Source organism: Salvelinus alpinus, chromosome 8 (genome assembly GCF_045679555.1).
Source record: "Salvelinus alpinus chromosome 8, SLU_Salpinus.1, whole genome shotgun sequence".
Taxonomy (NCBI): Eukaryota; Metazoa; Chordata; class Actinopteri; order Salmoniformes; family Salmonidae; genus Salvelinus; species Salvelinus alpinus.
The window spans coordinates 8,818,503-8,843,582 of record NC_092093.1 but is presented as its reverse complement, the minus strand read 5'-3'; positions in this window follow the sequence as shown (position 1 = coordinate 8,843,582).

Genomic DNA, 25,080 nt, shown 5'->3' with positions numbered 1-25,080 from the left:
GGCACTAAAGTAATATTGCAAAAAAAATGTGGCAAAGCAAATTACCAATTTTGAAAAGATGAATGGACAAATGTTTCACAATCGAGGTTTGGAACACTCTTAGCAACTTACCCAGAAAGCTGTGTTCACTGCCAAAGGTTCTTCTACAAAGTACTGACTCAGGGGTGTGAAAACTTATGTAAATTAGATATTTCTGTATTTAATTTTCAAAAAACTCTTAATAACATGATCACTTTGTCATTATGAGTCATTATGAGTCATTATGAGTCATTATGAGTCATTGTGTGTAGTTGGGTGAGAAAAGTATCTATTTAATCCATTTTGAATTCAGGCAACAAAATGTGGAATAAATCAAGGGGTATGAAGACCCTGTGTATATATATACATATATAGAATGAGATCCAGGAGGTGTGTATTTTGCTGTGTGTGTGTGTGTACGTGTGTACATGCCTGCATACTGTATATGTGTGGCCCAGGCAAAGAGAACAGCAAACAAAAGGCAGTTAATTAATTTGGACAGAGCTAGCGCACAGCAGCCATCCTTCCCTAATGTACTGGCCTTATTACCTTCAAGTAATTAGAGGGAGAGAAAGGAGAAGAGAGAGAGATCGAGAGGGAGAGAGAGAAAATGAGACCCATGCTGACTGCACTGAGACATTTAGAGAAAACGAATTGGAGGAGAGAGAATGTGATCTGATAACTGATTAATACTACTGGGAAAATAGATCAAACTCTCAACCAGACCATCTTGTAATGGTTGCCCTCCTTTCCTCCTTGGAGTCGTCTCTCTCTCTCTCTCTCTCTCTCTCTCTCTCTCTCTCTCTCTCTCTCTCTCTCTCTCTCTCTCTCTCTCTCTCTCTCTCTCTCTCTCTCTCTCTCTCTCTCTCTCTCTCTCTCTCTCTCTCTCTGCATGCTGGGAGTGTTTGGTGCATGCTGGGAATTGAATGATTGATTGAGTGAGTGCGTGTGTTGTGTAGAGTAAGATATTCAGAACTTTCCTTCGGTTTTTTCTTTCTTGGTGGCATTCTTTGGTTTCTTCTGTGCATGATTAAGATTATTATATATATTATTTTTTTGTTGTTGTGTGGTAGAATTAAGTATTTAGGTTTTTTCGTATCGAAATTACCTTGATTTTGGCGGGGATGGCTTCCAGAATTGGAATGCCGTCCCTGTCACTTCGGCACGGCTTTAGGTGTGTCACTGAAGCTACTGTCACGGTGGAGGATTTTCTGGTCGCCGTAGGAGAGAAGGTAGGATACGATAATGTTGCGTATGCGTCACGGATGAATAAAGCGGTGGTGGTATTTCTTAAGGAAGAGCGCCTTGTTGATCGTATGGTTGAGCAGGGCGTACTTCTTAAGGGAATGTTTATTCAAGTTACCCCGCTTTTTTCTCCGTCAACAAGGGTAACGATTTCAAATGTACCACCGTTTATTCCAAATGAGCTATTGGAGCGCGAGTTATTGCGCTTTGGGAAGTTTGCAAGCTCAATTAAGGTTGTTCCGTTGGGTTGCAAACACCCGGCGTTGAAACAGGTTATGTCGTTTCGGCGACAGGTGTTTATGTTTTTGGACTCACCGGAGCAGACTTTAGAGATATCGTTTAAAGTCAAGTATGACAATAGAATGTATATGGCGTATGCTAGTACGGGTAGTCAACGGTGTTTTGAGTGTGGGGATGTTGGCCATAAGCGACATGCTTGCCCGAAAAGGGAGAAGGCAGAGGGAGGGGCGCAGGTGGTCATCGTAACGCCTGGGCCCACTGATGTAGGGAGAGGTGGGCTGACAGTGGTTGAGCAGCCACAAGCACCTGTTGCCGAGGAACAAGTTATCCGTGTTGAAGAGCCAGTTCCTCAGACTGGTGAGGAGGTGCCCAGTACGAGTACTGGGGCACAGGAGGGGGTTCATATGGAGTTAATCTCAAAGGTAGTGGAGGAGATGCCCACTACGAGTAATGGAGTACAGGAGGGGGTTCATGTGGAGCTAATCTCACAGGTAGTGGAGGAGATGCCCACTACGAGTAATGGAGTACAGGAGGGGGTTCATGTGGAACTAGACTCCAAGGGAGTGGAGGAGATGCCCACTACGAGTAATGGAGTACAGGAGGGGTTTCATGTGGAGTTAGGCTCCCAGGTAGTAGAGGAAATGCCCACTACGAGTAATGGGGTACAGGAGGGGGTTCATGTGGAGCTGGGCTCTCATGTAGTGGAGGAGATGCCCACCACGGGTAATGGGGTTCAGGTGGGGCTAGTCTCCCAGGTAGTGGAGGAGATGCCTGGTACGAGTGATGGGGTGCAAGTGGGGAGTGTTGAAAGGGATGTGGTAGAGGGGAGTCAGTGGTCTGTGGCCTCAGCTGAGGAGGATCAGGAGAAGGATATGGATATCTCTTCTGATATGACAGCAGCTGGTGAGGACTCAATTTATGATCTAGAGGAGGTAAATGGGTTTCTGGATCAGACTTTTGGGAAATCTGTAAAATTGGCAGAATATTTTGATGTTGATAAGTTTGTGAGGTCAGCTGTGATGTTACAGAAGACGGTGGGGTTAGACCAGTTGAGTGAGAAGAAGCGGTTTCGCTTGAGGAAATTTGTTACTGCTGTTACAGCAGCAAAAGGTGGTGGGAAACGTGGTCAGGTTAATAAGAAAAGATTTAAATAATGATGATGATCATGCTTCATAGGGTGTCTTTTTTCTCTTTGGTTTCTCTGTGGTTTATTCTGCTTTTCTTTTCTCTTTTCTACATGGAGGTACTAAGGGTAGGTTCTCTCAATATTAATGGGGGAAGGGATAGAAATAAGAGGGCTTGGGTTTTAGAAGAAATAAAACAGAAAAGGCTTAATGTAGTTTTCCTACAGGAGACACATAGTGATGAGGCTAATGAGGTTGACTGGGGTATGTGGTGGGAGGGGCAGCATATACTCAGTCATGGTACTAATTTCAGTGCTGGGGTGGCCATCTTGTTTTCCTCAGGTTTAGGGGTGACTGTGATATCTACAACAGAGATTGTCAAGGGTCGGGTTTTATTGGTCAAGGTGGATGTTATGGGGGTTTTGTTTCTTTTTTTGAATGTTTATGCTCCTAATGAGGGTACCGAGCGTCTTGTTGTGTTTGATAAAATAAAAGAAACCTTAAGACAGTGTGACCAAGAGGGGTGTATGGTTGTAGGGGGGGACTGGAACTGTACTGTGGATTTTACTGTTGATCGCAACGCTGAAGAACCTCACCTGCGGTCAGCCACTTTCCTGTCTGGCTTACTAACTGAGTTAGAGCTTTGTGATGTGTGGAGAGTAAAGAATGCAAAAGTTAGGCAATACACATGGTTGAAAGTGAATGAAGGTCGTGTCAGTGCAGCAAGGTTAGATAGGTTGTACGTATCTGATCAATACTGTAGTAGGGTTGGAAGGTGTGCCATTACTCCTGTGGGTTTCTCTGATCATCACATTATAACTGTTGATATTCCTGTCCTGTCCACGAAGGTCATCACCTTACTGGTATTTTAATGTTAAATTGTTACATGATGTCAAGTTTTGTGAAAGGTTTTTGTTGTTTTGGGAAAAATGGAGGGTTACAAAAGGGAATTTTGAGTCCTTGAGACAATGGTGGGATGTTGGGAAGGCCCAAATACGAGTATTTTGTCAACAGTATACTGCTTTGTCTCAAATTGAAGTTAAAGAGACTATCAATGCCCTTGAACAGGACATCAAATCAATTGAATTGAAGCTGCTCACTCAGAATGACCCTGGACTAGTCATGAACTTACAGGACAAGAGACATGAACTGAGGTCGTTTCTGCATGAAAGAGTGAAAGGTGCCTTGATTAGGTCTCGTTTCGCTTCCCTCAAGGATATGGATGCTCCTAGTGCCTTTTTTTTAAACCGTGGACAGTCGAAATTACAACGTAAACAGATGGTCTGCCTTCGTCTCCCTGATGGGAAGGTGACCACGGATGACAGTGAAATGCGTCAACATGCCGTGGATTTCTACTCTGCCCTCTATAAGGCGGAGGATTGTGACTCTCTGTGTACTGAACAGTTGTTACATGGTCTTCCTAAATTGGGACCTGAACAGAGAGTCGCATTGGACTCTGACATTACACTGCAAGAGCTGTCCACAGCAGTTATGCAGCTCTCAACAGGCCGAGCCCCTGGCATTGATGGTTTACCATCTGAGTTCTATAAGCACTTTTGGGGGTCTATTGGGGAGGATTTTTATGAAGTGGTGTGTGAATCTTTTCATGAGGGTTCTCTTCCTGTATCCTGTCAACGTGCGGTGCTTTCACTGTTGCCAAAAAAGGGGGATTTGGCTCTCATAAAAAATTGGAGACCTGTTGCTTTGCTGTGTGCAGAATATAAAATAGTTTCAAAATGTCTCTCAAACAGGTTGAAAGAGTATCTGGGATTGTTGGTCCACAAGGACCAGTCCTACTGTGTACCTGATCGCTCAATTGTTGACAACTTGTTTCTGATAAGAGATGTTCTAGACATTTGTAAACTGTCTGATGTAAATGTGGGTTTACTTTCTTTGGATCAGGAGAAGGCTTTTGACCGCGTGGACCACCAGTATTTGTTCAAAACGATGAAAGCCTTTGGGTTTGGGGATGTTTTTTTGTCTTGGATGAATTTACTGTATGCTGGGGCCTCGTGTATGGTGAAGGTGGGGGGTGGTTTGAGTTGCCCCATCCCTGTCCAAAGGGGTATCAGGCAGGGATGCCCAATTTCAGGGCAGTTATATAGTCTGGCGATTGAACCAATGCTTTGTTTTTTAAGAGCGAAGCTTACTGGTTTCTCTGTGCCAGGTGTAATGAAGGGTCCCACGATAGCACTGTCTGCGTATGCAGATGATGTGACAGTTTTTATTACAGGGGCTGAGGATGTTAAGGTTCTCTCAGACGCTTTAATGGTGTATGAGGGTGCCTCCTCAGCTAGAGTCAATTGGGGAAAGAGTGAAGCGCTGTGGGCAGGTCAGCTTCAGATAGGGTCCGCTCCACGGTTACCAGGGGGGCTTCAGTGGGGCAGAGATGGGATGAAGACATTGGGTGTTTTTCTAGGCTCTGATGTCTTTCAGAAAAAGAACTGGGAGGGTGTAGTGGAGAAAGTGTGTGCCAGACTGTCAAGATGGAAATGGGTGCTACCCCAGTTGTCTTATAGGGGAAGGGTACTGGTAATTAATAATCTTGCTGCCTCTACCCTGTGGCACAGACTAATGATTTTGCAGCCACCAAAGGGTCTGATACAAGAGCTTCAGAGGACCCTTGTCAATTTCTTCTGGTCTGGACAACACTGGATCAAAGCTGCAGCTTTGTACCTGCCACTGCACGAGGGGGGGCAAGGCCTGGTGGACATTTCCTCTAGGATCATGGCTTTCCGGCTTCAAGCAGCCCAGAGACTGTTGTACAGTGACGGTTCTAGCTGGGTCGACACAGCCTACGCACTGATGAGGAGAGCAGGCTGTTTGGGCTTAGACAAGCACCTTTTCCTCTTAAAGCTGGAGGGGGGTGAGTTGAATGGCCTGACTCCATTCTATGAGTCTGTTATGCAGGCTTGGAGGATTCTGGTCAAGTCCCGTAAGGCCGGCACGCTACCAGGGATGTGGCTTTTTGAAGAGCCTCTTTTTTATAACACTGCCATCCAGTCCAGTGCTCTGGGTTCAGCCAGCCTGCGTTCATGCCTGTTAGGTGTCGGGTGCACCAAGCTGGGTCATCTGATGCAGAGCAGGAGCAGATCGTTGGAGGAGCTGGGAGAAAGAGCGGGGATCCGATCATCTCGCCTACTGAGGAAGGTCGTCGCTGAGGTCTGTGACTCCTTGCCAGTGCTTCATCGTCAGTATGTGACTGACATTTCCAATTCTGATCGGTGGAAGGAGGGTCTGGATTATGTGTTCCCTGCACTGATTGTTAGTGCTGCGGTGGGGGCATTTGACGAGGACGTGGGGATGCTGCTTTCCTTCGATACCCCGGAGCTGGGGGAGTTCAAGGAGGTGGGAAAGAAGGCCATGTACAGAATATGTGTAAAGGTGTCCCATGCCTCTTCCCTGGAAGGGGTAAAATCGACGAGGTGGGCGGGTGTGCTTGGTCCAGGTGCTTCCCCAAAAGGCTGTTGGCGATCATTATACAAACTGCCGATTGATAAGAGGACAGCTGACCTCCAATGGAGGATCATACATGGAGCTATAGCCACCAACATGCATCTGGTACACCTGGACCCTACTGTTGGGGAGGGGTGTCCATTCTGTGCAGAGTCTGAAACTCTGGCACACCTGTTTTTACTGTGTCCCAGGTTGGTCGGGATGATTGACCTGATCACTGACTGGTTCTCAACGTTGGGAGAGGTTTTCTCTTCCCAACTGTATATATTTGGGCCAAAGTACAGGTTCAGTCAAAAGGGTGTCGTTGTGTTGCTTAATTTTGTGTTAGGGGCAGCAAAATTAGCGATATGGAAGACCCGAAAGAACAGTATTCGGGGACAAGGGTCTGTGGATGTGGTGGGAATGCTGGAGGGAATGGTGGCAGCGAGACTAAGGGTTGAGTTTGCCTATTATAAACTTGTCAACAATATTGATCTGTTTTTGAGTATATGGGGTATTCAGAGGCTGTTGTGTTTAGTTACTGTGGAGGAGGAGTTGGAGTTGTGTTTCTAATTGATGTGTAACTGTGGTTTTGTATGAGTATTTATTGTGTGGTGGGCTCCCAGACCCAATAAAGATTATCTCAAACTCAACTCTCTCTCTCTCTCTCTCTCTCTCTCTCTCTCTCTCTCTCTCTCTCTCTCACTCTCTCTCACTCTCTCTCACTCTCTCTCACTCTCTCTCACTCTCTCTCACTCTGCGGTCAGGGCGTGAGTTGGGTGGGTTCTATGTTTTCTGTTTCTATGTGGGGTTTCTCGTTTGGCCTGATATGGTTCTCAATCAGAGGCAGGTGTTAGTCATTGTCTCTGATTGGGAACCATATTTAGGTAGCCTGTGTTCTATTGTGTTTTGGGGGTGGTTGTTTTCAGTCTTTGTGTGTCTGCACCAGATAGAACTGTTTCGGGTTTTCACTTTTGTTGTTTTGTAATTTGTAGTGTTCAGTTTTTGATTATTATTAAATTAAGATGAACACTAACCACGCTGCGCTTTGGTCCTCTCCTTCTTCCACCGACGAAAGCCGTTACAATCCCTAGGTCTACCGTAATGCAACATGCTCTATAGATGACATCATAGGATGTTAACTTAACTTAATAACTAATGTTAAAAAAAAATAAAAAATCTGATCCAAAAAGTTATTTTATAAAGAATATTGTAATTATACAAATCTTATGCTTCCTCCTTACTTGTCTCAGATGTATTGGAATAAGGTAGAAGACACATTTATAACAAAATATTATTTTAGTTTCTCTCCTTCCAAATCACCTCTCTCTCTCTCTCTAGAATTTGATGTTTTCGGGAAGATGGGTTGGGACTCCGCTGTCCTAGCTTCAGCTTGTCTCACCATTGGGGTGCCAGGTTCAGAGAAGAGCTTGGACTGTAGGGTTTGAGCAGAGCCTGAAGGTCAGGGAGGGGTAGCTCCTCTTGCTGTTCTGTAGGTAAGTACCATGGTCTTGTAGTAGATGCGAGCTTCGACTGGAAGCTAGTGGAGTGTGCGGTAGAACGGGGAGATATGAGAGAACTTGGGAAGGTTGAAAACCAGGCGGGCTGCAGCGTTCTGGGTAAGTTGCCAGTAGTGAGAGTACGTGGTGCAGACACAAATTCCTTCCATGTCACCTGGTAGGAATGGCCTGCCAGGTAGGGTGCAATCCATGAGTGTGCAGAGTCTGAGACACCCAGCCCTGAGAGGGTGGAGAGGAGGATCTGATAGAGTCTGAGAAGCCAGCTCTGAGAGGGTGGAGAGGAGGATCTGATAGAGCCTGAGACGCCCAGCCCTGAGGGAGAGGAGAGGAGGATCTGATAGAGCCTGAGACGCCCAGCTCTGAGAGGGTGGAGAGGAGGATCTGATAGAGCCTGAGACTCCCAGCTCTGAGAGGGTGGAGAGGAGGATCTGATAGAGCCTGAGACGCCCAGCTCTGAGAGGGTGGAGAGGAGGATCTGATAGAGTCTGAGACACCCAGCCCTGAGAGGGTGGAGAGGAGGATCTGATAGAGCCTGAGACACCCAGCCCTGAGAGGGTGGAGAGGAGGATCTGATAGAGTCTGAGACTCACAGCCCTGAGAGGGTGGAGAGGAGGATCTGATAGAGCCTGAGACTCCCAGCCCTGAGAGGGTGGAGAGGAGGATCTGATAGAGTCTGAGACGCACAGCCCTGAGAGGGTGGAGAGGAGGATCTGATAGAGTCTGAGACGCACAGCCCTGAGAGGGTGGAGAGGAGGATCTGATAGAGTCTGAGACACCCAGCCCTGAGAGGGTGGAGAGGAGGATCTGATAGAGTCTGAGACACCCAGCCCTGAGAGGGTGGAGAGGAGGATCTGATAGAGTCTGAGACACTCAGCCCTGAGAGGGTGGAGAGGAGGATCTGATAGAACTTGAGACACCCAGCCCTGAGAGGGTGGAGAGGAGGATCTGATGGTTCACGGTGTCGTAGGCAGCAGATAGATCTAGGAGAATGAGAACAGAGGGTCAGCTTTGGCAGTGCAGAGCCTCCGTGACACAGAGAAGAGCAGTCTCGGTTGAGTGACCCGTCTTGTTCTGAAAGAGTAAACGAGAAAGTTGATCAGAGACAGCACACTCAAGTGTTTTGGAAAGAAAAGAAAGAAGGGATAGAGGTCTATATTTTTTGATGTCAGATGTGTTGAGTGTTGGTTTCTTGAGGAGGGGAGCGACTCAGGCCCTTTTGAAGTCAGAGGGGACGCAGCCAGTGGTCAGGGATCAGTTGATGATGGAAGTGAGGAGTGGGAGAAGCTCTCCTGAGATGGTCTGGAGAAGGGAGGAGGGAACGGGGTCGAGCGGTGCGGGTTGTAGGGCGGCCAGACCTCACTAGTCGCAGGAGGTCATCTGAAGAGAGAGAGGAGAGAAAGAGGTCAAGGTTCAGGGGAGTTCTGTGTAAGTGGGACCAGTGGACTCAATAGGCTGAGTGAATGAGTAGAGGATGTCTTCAACCTTATTTTCCCCATAGAGGCAGATAAAGTCGTCCTCAGAGAGGGAGGGGGGGGGGGTTAAGGAGGGAGGAGAAGGGGGAGAAGGGTTAGAGGTAGAAGCTTCACATTTTGAATGGTAGAAAGTGGCTTTTAGCAGCAGATACAGAGGAAGAGAACGTAGAGAGGACGGAGTGAAAGGATGAGAGGTCCTCCGGGAAGATTTGTTTTTTCGCTCAGCTGCCCGCAGCCCTGTTCTGTAAGATCGCAATGAGTCACTCAGCCACGGAGCAGGAGGGGAGGGCCGAGCCGGCCGGGAGGAAAGGGGACAGTGCGAGTCATAGGATGAGGAAAGGGAGGAGAGTAGGGTTGAAGAGGCAGAATCAGGAGACAGGAGAGACAAGGATTTAACAGAAGGAAGAGATGATAGAATAGAAGAGGAGAGAGTAGTGGGAGAGAGAGACCATCTGGGTAGGGGCTGAGTGATTAGAGATGATAGGATAGAAGAGGAGAGAGTAGTGGGAGAGAGAGAGACCATCTGGGTAGGGGCTGAGTGGTTAGAGATGATAGGATAGAAGAGGAGAGAGTAGTGGGAGAGAGAGAGACCATCTGGGTAGGGGCTGAGTGGTTAGAGATGATAGGATAGAAGAGGAGAGAGTAGTGGGAGAGAGAGAGACCATCTGGGTAGGGGCTGAGTGGTTAGAGATGATAGGATAGAAGAGGAGAGAGTAGTGGGAGAGAGAGAGAGAAGACTGTGACGGCGCATTACCATCTGGGTAGGGGCTAAGATGTTTGGGTTGGAGGAAAGGAGACAGAAAAGGAGACAAAGTAGTAATCAGAGACCTGGAGGGGGGTTGCAGTGAGATTAGTAGGAGAACAGCCTCTAGTAAAGACGAGGTCAAGCGTATTGCCTGCCTTGTGAGTTGGAGGGGATTGGTAAAGGTTGAGGTCAAAAGAGGCAAGGAGGGGAAAGAGAGAGTTGGAAAGAAATGAATCGAAGGCACATGTCGGGAGGTTGAAGTTGCCAAGTACGATGACCGGTGAACAATCGTCAGTAAATGAGCTGATCAAGGTGTCAAGCTCATTGAGGAACTCTCCGAGGGCACCTGATGCGCGATAGATGACAATAATGTTCATCTTCAGTGGACAAGTGACAATCACAGCATGGAATTCAAATGAGCAGATGGACAGGTGAGAGAGGGAGGAAAGAGAAAGTCTCCTCTCAGGAGAAATGAGTAGACCTGTAACACCATCGTGACGACCAGATGCTCTCGGACTATGAGAGAAAACAGATGAAGAGAGAGCAGCTGGAGTAGCAGTGTTCTCTGGGATGATCCATGTCTCCATCAGGGACAAAAATGTCAAGGGACTGAAGGGCAGCACAGGCTGAGATGAACTCGGCGTTCTTGACCACAGATAAGCAGTTCCAAACGCTGTCACACACCCAGAATGCCACACGGGTTGTGCGTGCAGGACACATTAAATTAGAAGGGTTGCAGCCAAGTAGTGGGGAGCGTCTGTGAAGCCTACAGGGAGAGGTGTGAACAGGTATAGAAAACAACACACTTAGTTGACAAAGCTACAAAAGAGCAAAATTAGATAATCTGTAGATAACTAGGTAAGATACTCAAGTGAGAGAGTGGTGTGGCGCCTTCCTCGAACAACTCGGCAGAACCGTCTTGGTTTCGGCGACACAATCGCCGCTTAAAACTGCCGCTGAGAAACCAGGGGAGACTGAGGAACTAACACTAATTGCTAAATTGCTCTGCCCCTTGATTGCCCTGCCCCTTGATTGCCCTGCCCCTTGATTGCTCTGCCCCTTGATTGCCCTGCCCCTTGATTGCCCTGCCCCTTGATTGCCCTGCACCTTGATTGCTCTGCCCCTTGATTGCCCTGCCCCTTGATTGCCCCGCCCCTTGATCCTCGTTGATGTGTCAACAACTATCTTGTTATGAGCAGTCAGCAGTTCACACATCATGTTGGCTACTGGGAAGACAGGCAGCAGTTCACACATCATGTTGGCTACTGGGAAGACAGGCAGCAGTTCACACATCATGTTGGCTACTGGGAAGACAGGCAGCAGTTCACACATCATGTTGGCTACTGGGAAGACAGGCAGCAGTTCACACATCATGTTGGCTACTGGGAAGACAGGCAGCAGTTCACACATCATGTTGGCTACTGGGAAGACAGTCAGCAGTTCACACATCATGTAGGCTACTGGGAAGACAGGCAGCACTTAAAGTAGATGGTCCCAGCTAGCAAAAAGACAGTACTAGACCACAACAGATAAAGACTAAAATTAGACTTATTACTGGAGATATCAGGAGTCTTCTAAGCAATAGAATGAAGCACACCATGAGGTCTATTTAGAGGTCTTGTTTATTGATTAGACCTTGTGTGTCTGGAATAGATATTTATGATGGACATTTCTGAAGAAGTCTATTGCGGAGAAAACTGGATTTTTACTGTTGAAACAGATGTATAACTGCACATGATCTATTGAAATAGGAATGCTGAGAATATCTTGGTAGATGGGAAACAGATTGGTAGATTGGTAATAAACTATGTTATTGATGAGGAGCCCATGAGTCTTTTCCCAACGGACCATATACACAATGGGGGACCCTATGCAATCAACCTTTTCTCTGCACTCTAGATCGACGAGGCTATTCAAACAAAGGTTTTCAACAGTCCTTCTATTGAGGCTCCACTAAATCAAGAAACCCTCTAAATAGACCTCATGGTTCTCTGTCTAGGCCTTCGCTTTTTAACCCAGGGCACACACACACAAAGGGGGCTCTCCAAGGGCTTATACTGGGGCCTCTCCTAGATGTCATCCTGGGGCCTCTCCTAGATGTCATCCTGGGGCCTCTCCTAGATGTCATCCTGGGGCCTCTCCTAGATGTCATCCTGGATTCTCTCTCTCTCTCTCTCTCTCTCTCTCTCTCTCTCTCTCTCTCTCTCTCTCTCTCTCTCTCTCTCTCTCTCTCTCTCTCTCTCTCTCTCTCTCTCTCTCTCTCTCTCTCTCTCTCGTCACCAGGAGAACATGTCCATTCCACTAGCTGCTCTACACCTGTTCAATCTGGTGCCCCCTGTTTATGACGATTAGCGGGTGCAGACAATGGTTGACGTTTTGTACAACCATGTTCTGTACAGTTCCAGGAGGTGTGTCCTTTGCTGCTTGCGTGTGTACATGCCTGTGCACTGTTAATATGTGGGCGAGAGAGGGAGAGAGAGAGAGTGTTTTGTCAGACACAGAGAGGGGATTTGCCCAGGCAAAGAGAACCACAAATTAAAGGCAGTTAATTAATTTGGTAGCTAGCACACAACAGCATTCCTTCCCTAATGTACTGGCCTTATTACCTACAAGTAATTAGAGGGAGAGAAAGGAGAAGAGAGAGAGAGCGAAACAGAGAGAGCGCAATAGAGAGAAAGCGAGAGAGAGAGAGAGAGAGAGCCATCACCTACAGATAGATGAACCTAGAGAAGAGTCCCCTAAGCAAGCTGATCCTGGGGCTCTGTTCACAAACACGAACAGACCTCACAGAGCCCAAGGACAGCAACACAATTAGACCCAACCAAATCATGAGAAAACAACAAGAGAATTTATTGGCACATGGGAAAGAATAAACAAATAACAAATTAACAGAGCAATTATTCTATTTGGCACTGAACAGAGAGTACACAGTGGCAGAATACCTGACCACTGCGACTGACCAAAACTTAAGGAAAGCTCTGACTATGTGCAGACTCAGTGAGCATAGCCTTGCTATTGAGAAAGGCTGCCGTAAGCAGACCTGGCTCTCTAGAGAAGCCTTGCTATTGAGAAAGGATGACGTAGGACAGGTCGTCTTGCTATGTTGTTGTCTTATGTCTCTCTTTATTTAGTGTTTTGTTGTCTTTCTTGTAGTGATGTGTTTTATCCTATGTTTTTATTTTATTTATTTATTTTTAATCCCAGCCCCCGTCTCCGCAGGAGGCCTTTTGCCTTTTGGTAGGCCGTCATTGTAAATAACAATGTTCTTCACTGACTTGCCTAGTTAAATAAAGGTTAAATAAAACATTGAATAAAAAGAGAAGACATGCTATGTGCACACTGCCCACAAAATGAGGTGGGATCTGAGCTGCACATCCTAGCCTTCTAAATGTATGACCATATTATAGACAAAGATTCACAAAGAATTCGAAAACAAATCCCATTTTGATAAACTCACATATCTACTGGGTGAACTACCACAGTAGCAAGATTTGTGACCTGCTGCCTCAAAAAAAGGGGCAACCAGTGAAAAACAAACACCATTGTATATACGTTTATTTATTTTCCCTTTTGTACTTTTAACTACCTGCACATCGTTACAACACTGTATGTAGACGTAATGACTGTTGAAATGTCTTTATTCTTTTGGAACTTCTGTGAGCGTAATGTTTACTGTTAATTATTATTGTTTATTTCAATTTTCTTTATTATCTACTTCACTTGTTTTGGCAATGTAAACAATGTGAATAAAGCCATTAAATTAATTGAAATAGAACATAGAGAGAGAGAGAGAGAGAGAGAGAGAGAGAGAGAGAGAGAGAGAGAGAGAGAGAGAGAGAGAGAGAGAGAGAGAGAGAGAGAGAGAGAGAGAGAGAGAGAGAGAGAGAGAGAGAGAGAGAGAGAGAGAGAGAGAGAGAGAGAGAGAGAGAGAGAGAGAGAGAGAGAGAGAGAGAGAGAGAGAGAGAGAGAGAGAGAGAGAGAGAGAGAGAGAGAGAGAGAGAGAGAGAGAGAGAGAGAGACTTTTGACTTTTTGTCTTTCTTTATTGAAACATTCTCATTTCATTTAAAACTCACCCCCCCCTAAAATAAAAAAACAAAAATATATCCTGTACTGCATACATGTACCATACTCACCTTTCCATCTACCACATGATACCAACCACCATCACCATACACAAAAACAATACCCTCTCCTACAACCGTATATCCAAAACATCTTCCCCAGCAATACAGACAGCCCCCCCAACACACCATATCTCCTCAAACATCTCCACACATTTGATCAGTTTATAGAACTCAAACTCAACCCTAAGGCGCGCAGAGACCATCCCATTAAACAGTAGTAAAGGGTCTGTTATCCCCCCACCTTTGACCCTGTTTCTCCTTGTTAGCCAAATAGCTAATTTTGCCTGAGCAAACAGAAAATTCAACAAAACACATTTTTCTTTCTCCTTACTCGAATACCTGTATCCCATTATAAACATCCCAACAGCAAAAACCACCCCCAACCTGTCACACAGACATTCCAACAGAGACATTAATGGCATTAACCTGGTGCACACAGAAAACACATGAATCACAGTTTCATTCATTTGACAGAAAGGACACCCCTGCCCAATTCCCGGATCAACCCGTGCCAACCAGCTGTTAGTGGCCAGGGCTCCATGAAGAACCCTCCACTGGAGGTCCCCTGACCTCTTTGGTACTGGGGGTTTGTAGAGCGCCCTCCATCTAAAACCCACCATACTCTCCGCCCCACATACCCCCTGCCACTGATGTGCCTTCACTCCTGTTAGGCTTCTAATGTTCCTAACCTTAACGCAGAGGTTGTAGAGGGCTTTACCTCCCACCCCCTCAAACTCCCCCAGGCTCGGAGTGTTAAAATCTAACAAGTCCTCCAGACCCCCTTGCCAGTCTCCAGTCTCTGCCGTCACCTGCAGTGGCGGAAACATTGGTGGCCCCTCTCCCTTTGGCCTCTCAAACACCCCCCTTACCGGCTCAGACAGTGCCTCCTGGACCTCCTCCAGGAATCTCTCCAGCAGCCTAAGAGACGTTATTCCTGTTTGTTGCGCCAAGACCTCCGGGGTTTTCCACCCCTCCTCTCCCAGCAGTCTCAGGTCACCTAGCCTTTGTAAACCCCCTGCCATCAGTTGCCTCTGCAGGGTGGCCGACTGAACCGATCTCAAAGGGATGGCTGGGTTGTGGAAAATAGGCTCCTCCCACACCCACTGCCCAGGCTCCACACCCCCTTCTCGTGTGGGCCTTAGCAGCTGCCAGGCCCTCAGCACCGCAGAGTAAAACTCTGAGAGACCTGCTGTACTCAGCCTCTCCAGCTTCATGAGGAACAGCTGCCGGTCCAACCCTAATCCGCCAGCTCTCCTCAGCAGCGCGCATGCTGGTTCCCTCCAGCCAACATCAGTATGGTACAGCAGTCTCTGCACCGCCTTTAGCCGGAAAGCAGCCATCCTGCTCTCCAGTTCCACCAGGCCCTGTCCTCCTTCGTGGACGGTCATGTACAACACTGCTGCCTTCAGCCAGTGATGGCCCGACCAAAAGAAGTCCACCAGCTTGCGTTGCAGGTCTGCAAGCAGACCGGCGGGGGGGTTGAGGACAGCCAGTTTATGCCACAAGGAAGATGCCACCAGGTTGTTGATTATCAGCACCCTCCCTCTATATGACACTTGGGACAGGAGCCACCTCCACCTGGCCAGTCTTGACACCACTGCCTGTGACAGCCCCTCCCAGTTCTTGCTGACCCACCTCTCCGAGCCCAGGTACACCCCCAACACTTTAAGCCCTTCACAACCCCACTGCAAACCCCCTGGAAGCAGAGGAGGAGCCCTATCCCCCCATGCCCCACATAACAGAGCTTTGCTCTTTCCCCAGTTTACCTTAGCTGATGAAGCTCCCTCGTACACCTTCAGACTGGTCTCTAGTTCCTGCATATCTTGCCCATCCCTGACCATCACAGAAACATCATCTGCATATGCTGAGACTGCTATTCCTGTCACCACCTCCATGCCTGTCCAGCACACTCCCCGCAGTCTCCTGCGTAGCAGTCCTAAAAAAGGCTCAATGGCTAGTGTGTACAGCTGCCCAGATAGAGGGCATCCTTGTCTAATGCCCCGTCTCACCCAGACAGGCCTACTGAGCGCCCCTCCCACCTTAACCATACATGACGCCCCAGCATACAACAGCTTCACACAGTTCACAAAGCTCTTCCCAAACCCAAACACAGACATCACATTAAACAGATACTCATGATCCACTCTATCAAAAGCCTTCTCTTGATCTAAAGAGACCAGTCCAAAGTTCACATTAGAACCTCTCGACAAGTCCAACATGTCCCTAATCAAGAACAAGTTGTCCGTGATTGAGCGTCCCGGTACACAATATGTCTGGTCCTTGTGTATTATAGAGTCCAGATGGGACTTCAGTCTGTTAGAGAGGACCTTGGCAAATATCTTATAGTCCGCACAGAGTAATGCCACAGGCCTCCAGTTCTTAAGTTCACACAAGTCCCCTTTTTTGGGCAGGAGAGTCAGTGCCGCCCGACGGCAGCTCATCGGCAACTCTCCTACCTCGACGCATTCACGCAAGACGCAAAAGAAATCCTGTCCAATAGTTCCCCAGAATTTTTTGTAAAACTCCACTGGAAGTCCATCGACCCCGGGTGCACGACCGGGGGACATCTGGGTTACGGCCTCTGCCAGTTCATGTGACAACAGAGGAATGTCCATTTCATCCCTCTGTGCCCGAGAGAGCTTAGGGAGTCCTGCGAACAAGACCTGAGCACACATAGGATCACACATTTCTGCCCTATACAATTCAGTATAAAACTCCACAGTCCGCTCCCGCATCTCCCCCACCACAGAGGTCACCCGCCCATCAGACAGCCGTAGACAATGCATACCCTTGGCTTCACTGCTCTGTCTTTCCAAACCAAAAAAGAAGGAGCTGGGAGCATCCATCTCCTTTAGCATGGAGAACCTAGCTCTTACAAGTGCTCCCTTTGCTTTAACCTGGAAAAAACTACCCAGGTCCCTACGTAATTCGGCTAAGTTAGCCTGGAGGCCTACATTGCCTTGCCCCACCATCTCTACCTCCATCTCACTAATACACCGCTCTAGTTCCCCCAATACTCTCCTAGCCTCTGAGGATGAGAGAGCTGTGTACTGTTGACAGAAAAGCCGAATTTGCACTTTCCCCACATCCCACCATTGACTCAGAGACTCATACTCCTCTCTTCGCTGCCCCCATCTTTCCCAAAAAGTCTGGAAACCTGAGCAAAAAGTGGCATCTTGTAAGAGCTTTACATTGAACTTCCAATAAGATGCCTGCCGGGGCCCTGGTGAAATAGACAGCCGAGCCATGGTTATGTGGTGATCCGAAAACCCCACTGGGAGAATGGTAGCACCCAGCAGCCTATTGCTCTGATTCCTGGACATGTAAAAACGATCAAGTCGAGCTGCACTCACCCTAGCCCCAAAAACCTTCACCCACGTATACTGTCTTGTGTTTGGATGTTTAGTTCTCCAAACATCCACTAGGTCAAACTGATTAAAGATGTCCCTTAACACTCCCACTGACACTGAATGAGGCTCTTCCCCATTTCTGTCTTTTGTAAAATCCATTGTACAGTTCCAGTCACCTCCGATCACCAGCGTCTCCTCAGGCGCTACTTGTGAGAGTTCCTGTCTAAGACTCCCAAATAGAACCCCTCTTTCTCTCCCTGTGTTAGGCGCATACACATTTATAAAGACAAAACCCATGTTGTTAATCTCTGCTTTAACAACAAGCAACCTGCCCCTACACACCTCCTTTGAGGAGCAAATTTTTACAGCCAGACCCGGTGCAAAAAGGACTGCCACCCCTGCACTAAGATTTGTCCCATGGCTCAACACACTTGCCCCTTTCCACCAGAGCCCCCAATCAACTTCATTCACCACATCACTATGCGTCTCCTGCAGAAACAACACCTGTACTTTCTTTTGTTTTACATATTCACCCAACACACTCCTCTTTCCCGCATCTCTGGCACCATTTATATTAAGCGAGCCTACCCAAAGAGTCTCCATAAGAAGTGGGAGAAAAGCCAGCAGAGAAATAGACCAATAAGAAAACTCAAAAAGCCCCAGTGTCAGTAAGAAATTAAACATTTAAACAGTGTCTGAAGGTAAACCTTTACGCACTGTTGTGACCCACTTCCTCAACCTAAACCGTTTCTTGGGTGAGAGGACACCATGCCCCTCATTTCTCATAGCATGTTGTACTGATCTTACAAACTTTCTAGAATCAGGAAAAAAAGCCTCAAGATTAACTTTTTTCCCCTTAGTCTCATTCAGGAACCTTGTCAGTTCTCTCAACGTGTACTTAGACCCCTCTGGTTGACTGGCTGTCAGCTCCGGGCCAATTGAAGAGGAGTCTGAAAAAAATAACTCCTCATCCTCTTCCTCAGACTCACTTTCCTCCTCTTCTCTATCTCCCACCCTGACCACCTGCCCTTTCTCTCTGGTTAGGGCCTCACCCACAGCAACAGGCAACATTTCCATGGTGCCTTTGTCCACACCCTTTTTCCTTTTCCGCTTGACACCCTCCTCCTCCCCCCCTAATCTCTTACACTTCCCCACTATACTCTCCTCATCCACTAGAATAACCTGACTAGACCCAGTATCATCTACACCACCCTCCATAGCATGACTCGGCCCAGCATCATCTGCACCACCCTCCATAGCATGACTCGGCCCAGCATCATCTACACCACCCTCCATAGCATGACTTGGGCCAGCCTCAGCTACCCCACCATCCATAGCTTGACTAGACTCAGCCTCTGCTATACCACCATCCATAGCCTGCCTAGACCCAGCACCCTCTACACCACCCTCCATAGCATAACTAGGCCCAGCCTCAGCTACCCCACCATCTCTAGCCTGACTAGACCCAGCCTGTGCTTCCCCACCCTCTCTAGCCTGACTAGACCCAGCCTCTGCTTCTCCACCATCTCTAGCCTGACTAGACCCAGCCTCCACTACCCTACCATCTCTAGACTGACTAGGCCCAGCCTCTGCTGTCTGCATCTCCTTACCCCCTGCATTTTGACCTCGATTTCCCCCATTTGCGCTTGTATCCTCACCTTGTCTACGGCCTTTATGTGGGCACGCAAAGCTCTTGTGCCCCAAATCCCCACATTCAAAACACCGTAGACTATCTGTGCTGGCAAAACCTGCATAGAGACCCTCCCCATGCCTCACTTTAAAATGCACATTTAGCTGTTGCTCGTTGTTGTTCAGAAACATAAACACTTGCCTCCGGAACGAAACAACGTGTTTAACGGCATCTGCCTGAAACCCTGCTGACAGTACACGGAAACCGCTAGCAAACTTACCAAAACGACTCAGCTCTTTCCTAATTTGATCATCCGTGATAAACGGAGGCAAATTTGCCACTACAACTCTTGTTGAAGGGGTAGAGAGAGGTGAAATTGACACCAACACATCCCTTACAAATATTCCGCTAGCAATTAGCCTACCGACCAAATTAGCCCTTTTCATGAACACAACCACAGCTTTGTTCATTCTAGAAGCAGAATGTATAAACTCAGCTCCTACCTGTTCACCGACCGCGAGCAGAACCTCCTCCACCTTAACTCCGTTCTCAGGAACACACCTGAATCCATGCTGTATAGACAGCGTCTCCTCCGCGCTAGGCTGAGAAGCCATTGCGCACACTACACCTTCCAACCCCCAGGAAAGTTACTCTGTCCTCTTCCACCCTAACTTTGAAAAAAAAAACTTTGGATACCGCCAAAAACAAATATTGCATTAACCCTCCACCATAGAAAATAACATGTAAAGAAAAGAATCAAGAAAGTTAGTTAGGATAGAGCTTTCCACACCAAACACTCAGACTCCAAAAACACCCAGCATGCACCGAGAGAGAGAGAGAGAGAGAGAGAGAGAGAGAGAGAGAGAGAGAGAGAGAGAGAGAGAGAGAGAGAGAGAGAGAGAGAGAGAGAGAGAGAGAGAGAGAGAGAGAGAGAGAGAGAGAGAGAGAGAGAGAGAGAGAGAGAGAGAGAGAGAGAGAGAGAGAGAGAGAGAGAGAGAGAGAGAGAGAGAGAGAGAGAGAGAGAGAGAGAGAGAGAGAGAGAGAGAGAGAGAGAGAGAGAGAGAGAGAGAGACTTTTGACTTTTTCCACATTGTGTTAGGTTACAACCTTATTTTAAAATTTATAAAATTGTTTTTCCCCCCCTCATCAATCTACACACAATACCCCATAATGACATATCCAAAACAGGTTTTTAGAACATAAAAAAATATCTTAAATATCATATTGACATAGGTATTCAGACCCTTTACTCAGTACTTTGTTGAAACACCTTTGGCAGTGATTACAGCCTTGATTCTTCTTGGGTATGACACAACAAGCTTGGCACAGCTGTATTTGGGGGAGTTTCTCCCATTCTCCTCTGAAGATCCACACAAGCTCTGTCAGGTTGGATGCGGAGCGTTGCTGCACAGCTATTTTTTGTTCTCTGCAGAGATGTTCGATCAGGTTCAAGTCCGGGCTCTGGCTGGGCCACTCAAGGACAGTCAGCGATTTGTCCCAAAGCCACTCCTGCGTTGTCTTGGGGTCGTTGTCCTTGAACCTTGTGCTTAGGGTCGTTGTCCTTGAACCTTCACCCCAGTCTGAGATCCTGAGCGCCCTGGAGCAGGTTTTCATCGAGGATCTCTCTGTACTTGGCTCCGTTCACCTTCCCTCGATCCTGACTAGTCTCCCAGTCCCTGCCGCTGAAAAACATCCCAATAGCATGATGCTGCCATCACAATGCTTCACCGTAGGGATGGTACCAAGTTTCCTCTAGACGTGATGCTTGGCATTCAGGCCAAAGAGTTTAATCTTGGTTTCATCAGACCAGAGAATCTTGTTTCTCATGGTTTGAGAGTCTTTAGGTGCCTTTTGGCAAACTCCAACTGGCTGTCATGTGCCTTTTACTGAGGAGTGGCTTCCATCTGGCCACTCTACCATAAAGGCTTGATTGGTGGAGTGCTGCAGAGATGGTTGTCCTTCTGGAAGGTTCTCCCATCTCCACAGAGGAACTCTAGAGCTCTGTCAGAGTGACCATCAGGTTCTTGGTCACCTCCCTGACCAAGGCCCTTCTCCCCCGATTGCTCAGTTTGGCCAGGTGGCCAACTCTAGGAAAAGTCTTGGTGGTTCCAAACTCTTTCCATTTAAGAATGATGGAGGCCACTGTGTTCTTGGGGACCTTCAATGCTGCAGAAATGTTTTGGTACCCTTCCCCAGATCTGTGCCTCGACACAGTCCTGTCTCGGAGCTCTACGGACAATTCCTTCGACCTCATGGCTTGGTTTTTGCTCTGACATGTACTGTCAACTGTGGGACCTTATATAGACAGCTGTGTGCCTTTCCAAATCATGTCCAGTCAATTGAATTTACCACAGGCGGACTCCAATCAAGTTGTAGAAACATCTCAAGGATGAACAACGGAAACAGGATTTATCTGAGCTCAATTTCTAAAGTCTCATAGTAAAATGTCTGAATACTTATGTAAATAAGGTATTTCTGTTTTTATTAAATCCATTTTAGAATGAGGCTGTAACGTAACAAAATGTGGTAAAGGTCAAGGGGTCTGAATACTTTCTGAATGCACTTTATGTGTGTGTGTGTGTGTGTGTGTGTGTGCGTGTGCGCGTGTGCGCGTGTGCGTGCGTGTGTGTGCGTGTGTGTGCGTGTGTATGCGTGTGTATGCGTGTGTATGCGTGTGTATGCGTGTGTATGCGTGTGTGTGTGTGTGTATGTGTGTGCGTGTGTATGTGTGCGTGTGCGTGTGCGTGTGCGTGTGCGTGTGCGTATGTGTGCGTGTGCGTGTGCGTGTGTATGTGTGTGTGTGTGTGTGTGTGTGTGTGCGTGTGTGTGTGCGTGTGTGCGTGCGTGTTCGCGCGCGCTCTGTTAGAGTATCTGGATACCCTGCGTTCACCTTGAGTTCCCTCTATGAAATGTATCTTTCTCTTTTCAACGTAAACACTCAAAACTATTCCATTAATTTCATCAAAACAGCTGATCCGTGCAGATCTCCTTCGGGTTTTTAAAAACAAAGCGTATGATTATTTAAATTCTAAGCTGTGGAGAATGTAGTCATTTCTCAGATCTTGCCATTGTCCCAAAGATAAATGAATTTAACAATGTTATTGCTTTCTGCCGTTTGCCACCAGTGACTCATCAAATCCCAATGCGGTGTTAGAGACATGGGCATGTATTCACAGAGTGTCTCACAGTAAGAGTGCTGATCTAGGATCTGTCCATATAATATTAATCATTATGATCTAAAAGGAAGAACTGATCCTAGAACAGCACTTACATTCTAAGAGATCTGCATTCCTGAGATGCTTTTGTTGGATACGGGCCCTGACCGGACCTGTTTTTTTGTTTTGTTAACCCTCCTGCTGTGTTCCAGTCTAATTGGACCAATTTACAAGTTTTCTCTCTGAAGAATGTAGTTAATTTAATCTGATGGTGTAACGGCTTTCGTCGGTGGAAGAAGGAGAGGACCAAAGTGCAGCGTGGTTAGTGTTCATCTTAATTTAATAAAAATCAAAAAAACAGAACACTTCAAAATACAAAACAACAAAAGTGAAAACCGAAACAGTTCTATCTGGTGCAGACACACAAAGACTGAAGACAACCACCCACAAAACCCAACAGAAAACAGGCTACCTAAATATGGTTCCCAATCAGAGACAATGACTAACACCTGCCTCTGATTGAGAACCATATCAGGCCAAACACAGAAAACCAACACAGAAATAGAAAACATAGATAACCCACCCAGCTCACGCCCTGACCGCACTAAAACAAAGAAAATACAAAAGAACCATGGTCAGAACGTGACAGATTGTCATCAGGTTCCATGACTTTGTCCACACAGGGCATCTGAACACACAAAATACATTTTGATGATTTTCATTACATTTGGGGTGTTTTATTTAACTTTTGTACACCTGTGGTGTTCCCGGTCAAAAAATGACCGGTCATTAGATATAAATGGCTGACACTACAATTTGTGTATACAATTGAGTTTAGGCACATGTCCATTCATCAGATAGACACACTTCCTCTCCCAGACCCCTACATGCATGTGTGTTTGAGTACACACACACACACACACACACACACACACACACACACACACACACACACACACACACACACACACACACACACACACACACACACACACACACACACACACACACACACACACACACACACACACACACACACACACACACACACACACACCTCACTCCCCTTCTTGGCTTCCATGGCAACCTTTCCCCAATATTGTTTCAATAATATATAGATATTTTCTCACAGCTCTGGTATATAAAGCTTTTTTGAGTCTTTACTCATAATTCATTGTGTTGCAGCACAATGACCAAACGATATACTGTATGTGAGGCTCTTGATCATATCTTTGTCCCACCCCTGGTTAGCCGCTGGTGAGGAGGAGTTAAACTTTGACACAAAGTAGTCTGTGATAAATAGCACAAGATGTGTCATCTGAGTATTTGTTATAGTCAAAATAATCCATACATTATGCTTTTTTACTCAAAAACAAGTCGTATGAGTGTCACGCCCTGACCTTAGAGAGCCTTTTTTTGTCTCTATTTGGTTTGGTCAGGGTGTGATTTGGGGTGGGCATTCTATGCTTTGTTTTCTATGTTTCTTTATTTCTATGTTTTGGCCGGGTATGGTTCTCAATTAGGGACAGCTGTCTATTGTTGTCTCTGATTGGGAATCATACTTAGGCAGCCCTTTTTCCCACCTGTGATTGTGGGTAGTTAACTTTGTTAGTGGCACTATAGCCCTCGGAAGCTTCACGGTTGTTTATTTTGTTTCTTGTTTTTGTTGGCGACATTTTAAAATAAAATAAAACGTATGCTCACCACGCTGCACTTTGGTCCAGTTCTTTCGACGGCCGTGACAATGAGCTCTGGTCAACGAGGCCTACAGGCCATAAATAGCAAATAGAAGTTCAAAACTTGTAATGTTCACAAGAACTTAAGTTGACAAAAATATCTAACACAACATTAGGTGATAATATATGTATTCTATATGGATTTATAATCAGCTATAATGGGGTGGTCATTTTTGACCGGGAACACATAATGAATTAACATGAAACGAACACAACAGGAGGGTCAATTATATTTCCTGAGATTGAGTGACTGAATTAGAACCACATCATCCACTCGTTGGTTTCTCCGTTCTCCAAACACAATGTCTCAAACAACGACCCAATCCGTTCTCCAAACACCATCTCTCAAACAACACCCCAAGCCGGTGACATACTATCCACTGTTTTCATTCAGAACAAGCTCCTTCTCTTCAGATGACATTGTGGCCCAATGGCAAGAAAGTCACCCAAGGAGAGATTCAGTACTGTACAGTACATCCACAGATACAGTGAAGAAGGTGAAGAGAGAGTAGATTTATTTATTTATTTGGCTTGTGCCAGACTTTCGCTCAAGACAGATAGTGAGAAAGTAAGGGAAGGAATATCAACAAGCTCTCAGAGTCTCAGCTCAGAATTAGACGTTCATCCATGTTTGTCAAACTTCAAATGTTGAAGTTGTTCCAAACGTCAAATTTCGAAGTGTTTAGGTTAAGGTCAGACATTAACTCTGAATGGTTAAGGTCAGACATTAACTCTGAATGGTTAAGGTCAGACATTAACTGTGAATAGGTAAGGTCAGACATTAACTGCGAATGGTTAAGGTCAGACATTAACTCTGAATGGTTAAGGTCAGACATTAACTGCGAATGGGTAAAGTCAGACATTAACTGCGAATAGGTAAGGTCAGACATTAACTGCGAATGGTTAAGGTCAGACATTAACTCTGAATGGGTAAGGTCAGACATTAACTCTGAATGGTTAAGGTCAGACATTAACTCTGAATGGGTAAGGTCAGACATTAACTCTGAATGGTTAAGGTCAGACATTAACTCTGAATGGGTAAGGTCAGACATTAACTCTGAATGGGTAAGGTCAGACATTAACTCTGAATGGGTAAGGTCAGACATTAACTCTGAATGGTTAAGGTCAGACATTAACTCTGAATGGGTAAAGTCAGACATTAACTCTGAATGGGTAAGGTCAGACATTAACTCTGAATGGTTAAGGTCAGACATTAACTCTGAATGGGTAAAGTCAGACATTAACTCTGAATGGGTAAAGTCAGACATTAACTCTGAATGGTTAA